Raw genomic sequence first — 8,264 nt, forward strand, 5'->3', positions numbered from 1 at the left:
TCAGTATACTCAAAGGGTTTTAATCCCAAGTCCTTATATACCGTAATTGTCGGGCTATAAGCCGCTACTTTTTGCACAAGCTTTGAACCCTGCGGCTTTTAGTCAGGTGCGGCTTTTCTATAGATTGTCCATGATTTTTGTCATATCGTAAGACGATTTGTTTTGTTTGTTCCGCTGTTGTACGGCACTACGTTGCCTGGCGGAAGGATCGGGGTTCAAGAGTGGTATGTTAGTCACATGTCCGTCCGCCAGGCAACGTAGTGCCGTACGAAGTAGCGCGAAAAACAAACTTCAAAGTAGCGCTACGCATTCAGCGGGAGGCGTGGATGACGAGCGGCGATAAACTTGCGAAAAGCAAGTTATGCCCAACTCCACCGGTGGATTCTGACAGCGTGGAAAAGTGCGAAAACATCCACGATCACCAACGGATTTTGAAGGGCTGGACTGCTGCATGATGGAGAGGAGGACACCGCCACGGCCCTTCTGAGGGTGTTCGACTCTGACACTGACAACGAGGATTTCTTTGGTTTTGAAAGTGACAACGAAGGAGAGAAGCGGAGAGTGGATGACGAAGCCATCCTGAGCCTGTTCGTTTCCGACATTGGAGGAGAGGACTTTGGTGGTTTTAGTGCGCAGGAAGAAGAGAAAGATGGTGAATGACTGACTTTTCTTCTTGTTAAAGCCGTGTCGCTGCACCTGAGCCTAAAAGGTAGTCCGAATCTATTTTTCTGGTGTGCTGTAGGTTACTGTTATGTACTACATGTGCAAATATGTACCCATAACTTGTTTTTCAAAATATTAATAAAAGGGGTGTGTCTCCAAACAGCCATCTCTTTCCTGACAATTCGCTTTGTGCATATTCTCTTACATATGATAAGTCAACATTGAAACACCTGCGGCTTTTAGTCAGGTGCGGCTAATGTATGTACAAAACAGGATTTTCCCCTGATTTTAGCTTGTGCGGCTAATATTCAGGTGCGCTTTGTAGTCCGGGAAATACGGTACAATGTTCATATATGGGTAAGGTTCATTTTCACCTTACTAAGAAAAGTGATTATTTAGCACAGTTTTGTCATGATATATGATTTATTTCTATAGTTAGTGTCTCGGTTTTTAACATTTCTAGTATTTATCCAGTTCTGAAAGTTCTTTAATGACCACAATTTTTGGTTCTTCTGGTGTTCCTTTGAGTTTGATGTAGACCTTGCAGTTTGCAGTCCATGTTGAATGAATCTTGTTTTGTCTTCTTAGTATTCGTGCTTGTCGTGCTATGTCAGCATTTTTCTTTGTCAGATGCTCATTTATGTAGACATTGGTTCCTCTCAGCTTCTTAGCTTGTCTTAGTAGCTCCTTTTTGATTTTCTGTTCACAAATCGTATTATTATAGATGGTTTTCCACTATTATTTTTTCGAGGCAGAGGATGGCAAGCTTCAATATCTTTACTATTAATGGTAATTCCCTTGCCACTAAAGAAATTGAGAATTTGTTGCTCCAAAGAGTCGATGTCAGCTTCAGTGGGCTCCCTGCCTTCCTCTGCCACTACATACGTTCTGTGTTTGGTCTCCAATCCACTTACAATAAGTCATTCATGCGGGTGAACTCTAGATCTGCCACTTGGGACTCAAGTAGGGCTATTTTTTGTCCTTTTCTTCATTTAGTTTTTGCAGTTCTTTAATCTGTCCCATCATATCCAAAATCAATTTCTGTTGTTTGGTGCCTGATGGTGGATCCTGGGCCTGGTGGATGCTGGAGGATCCTGGGCCTGGTGGCTCCCCAAAGTAATCGTGTGAGATGAGATCCTTTTTTTCCCTGTTAGTTTTCTTGCCACATGTTACCCTGCTGTACTCTTGGGTGCGAGGAGGTGGAGTCTTACTGTAGCAGGTCAAGGCTCCTCTGTTGGAAAGCTAACGCTAGCCTGTTAGCCTGTTTCCAGGTTTGGCTGTAACTGAAACCTTGAAACATGAAACAGAGATGCAGGAAGAGACAACAGAAAATGATGCAGGATGCCGCAGGGACACAACACAGATGACGGAGGGAGATAACGCAAACAAACCAGCCTGCGTTTGCAGCATGCTTTTCTATCTATTAAGTGGGGGGAGCCACAGGTGAGAAAATTTCCCCCTACTTTACATATAGTTTCCAAATACAGGAAATAAGGAAAATGCCCTGCAGAAATACACAACAGAAACACGTGTTTGTCTGCAGTTACCAGTATTTATGAATGGATGTGACAAGGAAGTTCACTTTAACCTTGTGAGGGTTAGCACGCTGTCATAGTGAGCTGCTCTGTGTTTGTTCCATTAAATTTGCATTTCAGTTTCACAGGTCATGTTTTACAATGTGCCTTCATTTCCTGTTAGTAAGGCTGGGCAACAGGGCAGATCAGCAGACGAGGACGTCTGTGTCATCAAAGCATTATTACATACATTATTTTTTTTAAAAAGCTGTCTTACAAATCTTACTTTTATATTGAATGATAAAATCTAAATCTGTAAAGTCATTTTACTTTAGCACTTCAAACTTCTTTACGTTAGCAGCTCATACGTCTGCGTAACAATCCTTGGCTAAAATAAAGAGCATGTCTACTGAGCTACTCCAGCATCATTTCTCCTTTGCTTTGATATGCTTACAGCTGTTCACGGTGAGTGAACCCCAATGTTGTTAAACTCTGAATGTGAGGAACAATTATGGAAGACCCCATAAAAATTCTGCCACACTAATCTCTCTGTCAGGAAGTGACCACATTGGTTTTCATCTCTGTTTCCTTTCCTGACACCAACTGAGGTCCTATCATCCACATCTATTCATAACCGGGCTGATAGCATGTAGAGTCAGCTTAAAGCATAAGAGGACAAATGCAGCATGTTTCACATTAATTATGTCAATGAAGGCTGACCCGGAGCTGTTAGAAACGACCATAAAACACGTAGAAGAAGAGAGAAGGTATTGGTTAGATGACCCCAGATTGACATCTGTGCTACATTATTAATCTTACTACAAGAACTGGCTCTTAATACACACACACGCACACACACACGCACACACACACACACGCACAACAAGGTGAGCTAAATTATACATACACAAATGGTCAGGACAGGGTTTGCCCGCAGCAGCAGTTACTCTGCCTCCATGCTGATAAATGAGTTCTAGCATGTGCGTGCTGGGAAATCAAGCTATTGTGGTGAATATGTAAATGAGCGCACGCTGAAGATTTCTCTATAAATAACACGTTTATCATTAAATGATATCAAGGCGGTGGATGAGCGACTACGAGCACAGACACAGAGAAGAAGTCACGTCTACTCAGTGCTCGTTTACTTAAAGCATCAGATGCAAATGATGACTGGATTTGATGTGAACTGACTTTAGCTGATGTTTAAGGTAATAACACTGTTGGATGCTATGCTGGAAGTTTTTATAGAGTAGAACAACATGCACGTATATGACTCAACATACAGACGTGCTTTCACATTATGTCTCTAACACACATTTACTGTACAGTTGCTGTACAGTATAGTTCCTCCATTTCCAGAGAAATATGAGGACTGTGTACTTGTTCTACATCCCCTTTCCACAGCAAACATTTAGATTTTTGTGGCAGGAAGGAGCAAAACGCCACAAAAAAAGAGACAGTGGCTCATTTCTATTCAAATGTGTCAGCGAGCTGTCACCGGGGGCCTGCGTGCACACTCTCAGCAAACCAAATCTAAATGATTAATCTCACTGTTTGCTCCTGTGCTTCCCAACTGGGACGTGTCAAATTGTCCTCTGTGAAAAAAGCATTTCTTGTTTCTGTTCTTTGGAGCAGAAATACCACTTTTTGTTGTTTCAGCATAAATGGTTGAGATTAATAGGTGTTTTTATTCTCCTTGCAGATGGTAATGATGGGAGGAACCCATGTGTATGAAATCATCATTCAGGTGAAGATCTGTCATCTCTGCCTGCTGCCTGTAGAGTAGTCGTACACCTGGTAATATGGTCCTCACCTTATGTTACCTCATTTGACACCTCCATATGTTCAGGATGAGAATACAACAAGTGTGGTTTATCCAGCACACAGCTTCAAAATACAGCCAGAGCTTTATAGAAGCAGTACATTTGTTATTATACACAGTATTTTATTTTGAAAATTAATCAGTTGCTCTGTGCCATTCCTGTGTCTTCCTTGCTTCCCCATCTCCTCTGTGCATTCATCCACACATTGCTCCCTGCAAGTGAAAGTCCAGAGCAGAGCAGTGTTCAGTTACCTGAAAGCAGCATTATGATGGTATCCACATATCATGTAGCAATACGAATCAAAACGTTGGGACCAGCATTAATGCACTGAACCTCATTAACAGAGACTAATGAGGATCGGTCAAATGCCAACAACAAAAACAATACAATAAATGATTGTGGGGCAATTGTGTTGATTTATACAATAGAGGATTGTTCAAACACAGGAAGACGGTTCATGTAGCAAACTAATGAGAACAGGGGCCAGGCAAGAGAGTCCAAAGACAACCAAAACTTGCAGGAATTAGACAAGAACAGGACCCTTATGTTTACTTATTACCAGCACTCAGGCCTGAGTTCCTCTTTAAGGCTTGTGGTTATGATCTGTGTCTGCTGCGATATTTCTCAGGTTGCTAGTACTGACTGTAATCACATATACTGTAACCTTGTTAGGACTGTTGGATAACCATATGCTGCTAAAACTTTTTGTCCTCTTGTACACAACACCAGAAATGTCGATGGTTTGATTCCAGCCAGAAACAGAAATTACTTCAGGAAAAGCATCCAGTATAAAAACTGGAGATGCTTTGTGGCAGGGGAGCAACAGGTAGCTTTACCCTGAGGCTGCTGTATGCAGGTTTCTGTGCTAACTATGGGGAGCTTAATAATCCTTCAGCGGTTGAAGATTCGTTTATGTTGCACAATTTCTGTGTCACTTAAAAATATAAAATCAACTCAAGAAATATACTGTAGCTCTGTAATATGAACACACATTACCAAAAGTCAGATGAACCGCATTAACCGTTCCCTAAAAGTCACAGAGACAAACGGATTCAACTCTTGCTTTGTGCTGGATAATAAACTTGTTTTGTTATTCTGCCAGCATGATTTATATTAAATGGTTTGCATGAATCATTCAAATTGTCTTTTAACATTTTCTTTCCTCCTTTCTTCACTTGTTTGTCTTTCAGCTGACTGAACAGGGAGGAGGTCTGAGTGGGGAAAGCACTAAAACTGAGTGCAAACACTCACACAAACACAAAAATATGCACATATCAGCAGCACACCTGACACATCCAAACTTCTGGGAACATAAACACACAATTAAATACAGCAGAGTGACTGAAATGTCAGCACACACATGCTCAGACCTCCCCCCCCACCACCACCACCACACACACACACACACGCTAGCACAGTGACACACAATAAGAAAGACACTGATGTGAGATAGCGTGCGCCCTCACATGCACCTGCAAAGATTCACAAATTCAGCACCTTATGAGTAGACCTGACGTGCATTCACACATATGTATTGTTGCAGAGACAGGTCTGCAGAGACTGCCGTTCACAGGTGGATGAGCAGAGATGTGTTTGAAGTGGAGCACAGCATTAAGTCATGTTCCTGACTTGCTTCAAGATGAAATTATAAGAATAATGAGAATAAAAGGTGTCGTGCAGCGTTGTAGTGCCGTCAGTCTTAACGAGGTTGCCACGTGTCCCGCTCGTTTTCAGTCATAGAGACCCAAATACGCACAAACCTCCCACCAATACACACATTTATTGGCAAATAAAAATAAACAATAACAAAAAAACAGCATGACAAACACTAAAGGTGTCATGATCCGCTCAGCTATGTTCACTGCCTGTGTGCCATTTCCTCGTTATCCCGTGTATATATAGTGTGTGCATCCCTCTGTTCCTTGTTGGATCCCTCTGTTCGTCATTCCCAGCGTTTCCTCTGCTGGTGTACCCCACGTTTCTCCAGGTCTCAGGTTTTCTAGTATGTTTCAGGTTTCATGTTTAGCCTCCCAGTATAGGCTTTTGATTTTCTTTCTAGTTGTCTCCCCTCAGGTTAATAGTCTGGGTAACGTCTTCACCAGCACTTTACCATTTCAGTCTCATATTATCACTTCATCCCGTCCGCTTACTTCCACTTACGCAACATCAACCATCTTTTCCCTTTTCCCACCCTCCATGGTGCTGTGATCCATAGCCTTGTCACTTCTCTGACTGATTATTGTAATTCTCTTCTGTCTCACTAATAAGTCTCTTCATAAACTCCAAGTCCTCCAGAATCCTGCAGCCTGGATCATAACTCGCACATCACCAATGTTCTCCAGCAGCTTCACTGGCTGCCCGTAGACTCACTAGAATCATTGTTTCTCACCTTTATAATAACCTGGCCCCTGCCTACATGTCTGATTTACTCCACACTGCTGCTCCCTTAGGTCTTCATTCGGCAGTCACCTCTTGTTCCCTCTGCCCGTCTCACCACTATGGGAACAGAGCTTTTAGCTGCTCTGCTCACCGGAATTCACTTCCTCCTGATATCAGGGATGCTGGCTCCCTTCCCCTATTCAAGTCAAACCCCCAAATCCATCTGTTCAAACTGACTCACTCTTTAAACAAATGCTGCTTTTATCCTTGTACTGTACTGTTTATTGTCTCTTATGCTTTGTACAGTGACCTTGGGCTTTAGAAAATCACATTTTCCGTTCTTTCTGTGTCACGCACAAAAACATACACTTCTTTGGGAAAAATAATAAAGTAAAAATGGCCTTGAAGGCCGGCGCCTGTGAATACGGGGAAGATGAAACTGGCTGGAGTTCTGTCTACAAATCAGAAAATTGAGTGGAGGACAAGTAGGACAAGAGAGGAAGAGATGAAATAAAGGCGAACAGAGAAAAACAAAGGGCTTTGTTTAAAATGCTAATTGTAAAATGTGGTAAAAACTAAGTGGAAGTTAATGGCAGAGAAATTATTACTAAGTCTTAAAGGAAATCAGCTGATTGATCCTCCTGCTGTGGCTGGGTGGAGGTGGTTCGTCCTTCTGGGCTTTATCAGAATTTAGCTACAGGGCTGCTGGACCTCAGATCTGCAGTAAAGGCCTATAAATGGTAAAGACTAGTCTGAAGACTCATGCTCTGATATTTAAGAAAGAAAAAGGAGCTAAATACTGCATTATTACAATCCTGTTATTATTTTACTGCTATTATAGTTTGACAACTCAAAAATGAAATGATATAGTCAGGTCCAAGTGGATGTGGAATTCCTCCTGGAGGAAATCCACATTCATGCCCCTTTTTCAACAACCTGAGGGGAGCTAACAGATTCAATCCCATGCAAGACCTTTTACAGTTTGGCAGCTGTGCAGACAAATATATAAATCATTCACTGGAAGAGTCGAACTGTTATGGTGCCTCCTTGTTAATTCTGTCTACTAGCATAACAGTTGAATGCGCTCAGCTTATTTCTGACTTCAATCATTTGTTTAAAGTCAAAATTCTATTTTGAAAAAAAAATTAAAATGTGGAGATTACAGCTGTTTCAAGACAAACCGCCCTCTGTATAGCACCAACTCATCTGCTTTGTGTAGATGAGTTGGTGAGTCGTGTGTAGCCTTGTGGTAAAACAGGTTTTCACTTTCTTGCATGAGGTTGACCAGATGCAGCTTCTTACACCATCTTTTCAACGTTCTTGTACTCATCACCGCGCTGTGTTTATGAGCTAAAAGAGAAATCATTTCCTTGATTGCGACTAAAACTGATTCTGAATTATGATTTCACCAAGTCATCTCCGTAAGGGGCTTTGTAGAGAGTATCATGACAGTTTGTCTTGAAGCAACAATTTTCCAACAATTTGTTTTTATTCTCGAAGTGATTGATATGTTTTGAACACTGTGACCCTAATACTCCAACGTATGAATGACTGGCTGATAGAGCAGACGCGGAGACAGGACTGAGCTCAGAACAGCTTTATTACTCAAGTTCAGGGGACAAAACAAACAGGAGTCGCAGACTTAGTGGTTGCAAAACGAACAGAGAGCATACATGAAGAGAGAATGACAACAACGTGACAAAGACCAGACTAACACGCAGAGTAAATAAGAACAGAAGGGAATCGGGGCAGAGAGGACACACCTGGGGAACACAGCTGAAGGAATCTAACTGATGAGAGAAAGGAAGCAAAGCAGAGCATATACACAAGACGCAGGACTGTGAAAATAAAACAGGACTAGCTCACAGACAATAGGCCCAGACGA

This window comes from Copadichromis virginalis, linkage group LG14, assembly GCF_057382275.1.
Source record: "Copadichromis virginalis isolate Kocher_CV1m ecotype Utaka linkage group LG14, C_Virginalis_male_GT1.1, whole genome shotgun sequence".
Taxonomy (NCBI): Eukaryota; Metazoa; Chordata; class Actinopteri; order Cichliformes; family Cichlidae; genus Copadichromis; species Copadichromis virginalis.